Source organism: Chrysochloris asiatica, unplaced genomic scaffold (assembly GCF_000296735.1).
Source record: "Chrysochloris asiatica unplaced genomic scaffold, ChrAsi1.0 scaffold00125, whole genome shotgun sequence".
Lineage (NCBI taxonomy): Eukaryota > Metazoa > Chordata > Mammalia > Afrosoricida > Chrysochloridae > Chrysochloris > Chrysochloris asiatica.
Window position 1 is genome coordinate 8,072,803 of NW_006408643.1, and position 1,161 is coordinate 8,073,963.

Here is a 1,161-nt window from a genome sequence, read left to right on the forward strand (position 1 = left end):
AGTCCACTGGGGTTTTTAATCCCTGATGTGAGTCTTAAGTCTGTGTCTCACCCCATTGGCTAGGGTTTTGACCGCACAATCTTTTCCCTTACCCGGTTGGCTAGTTCACATTTTTAAGGCATGCATTCCCGTTTCAGAAAATAGTAAAAAGTACAAGAGAGGTCATATAGTCCCTACTCACTTCAGGAAGTAGTAAAAGGAAAAAAAGATGGTAAAGTCTCTGCTCACTTCAGGAAGTACTCAAGGATAAAGAGACCATGAGGTCTTCACTCACTTTAGGAAGTAGTCAAAGAAAAAGAAAGTTCACCCAAATACAATAAACAGGATTATAATAATTTTTGGAGAAAAGATAATGCATTCCCACAATACCATTATCAGTGAAAAAAAAAAAAAATGCTCAAAGAGACTCTCAAAACCGATATTCGTAACAGGCAAAGAATTTAAGAAAGGCAAAATTCAGTGTCGTCTGACAAAGTTACGATTCCTGACAAGAACACTACCACTATTACAACGAAGCTGCCATTCCTCCCAAGGCACAAAGTGGCTTTAATGTCCCTTTCTTTGAGTATTCCCATTTTAATCACCAAGAAATTTTGTTCTTTAAATACACAATTTCAGAAACTCAATATCTGAAATTATAGTAATAAGGATCAAACATTCTACTTTTGACATAGTCTCTGCACTGTAAATGATGTATTGTTGTCTATTGTTGTGAAGGTGCCATCAAGTCGGTTCCGACCCCATAGCGACCCCTGTATAGGGTTTCCGAGGAGCAGCCGGTGAGCTTGAACTGCCGACCTTGCAGTTCAAGCGATTTTGTAGTCCAGCGCATTAACCCCCCAGCACCACACCAGGACTCCAAATGATATGTCAAGAATTATTAAAGAAATCCCAGCATTTCTTAGATTCATAAGGCCTGTCTCAACTGTGACTTCTTCTGTGTGTAGTCAGGTATGAGGAACCACTAAAGGTTTTCCCACATTCCTCACATTCATAAGCTTTCACTCCACTGTGAGTTCTTATATGGGTGGAGAGGGATGAGGAACCACTGAAGACTTTCCCACAATGCTTACATTTCACAGGGTCTCTCTCCACTGTGAGTCCTTATATGGGTGGAGAGGGATGAGGAACCACTGAAGACTTCCCCATATTGCTTACATT

The 1,161-nt window shown here is 40.5% G+C and overlaps 1 pseudogene; it reads right to left on the bottom strand.

The window, feature by feature from the left end:
• Window positions 1–870: 870 nt before the first annotated feature.
• LOC102840615 overlaps window positions 871–1,161 on the bottom strand; it is a 4,686-nt pseudogene continuing 4,395 nt past the window's right edge.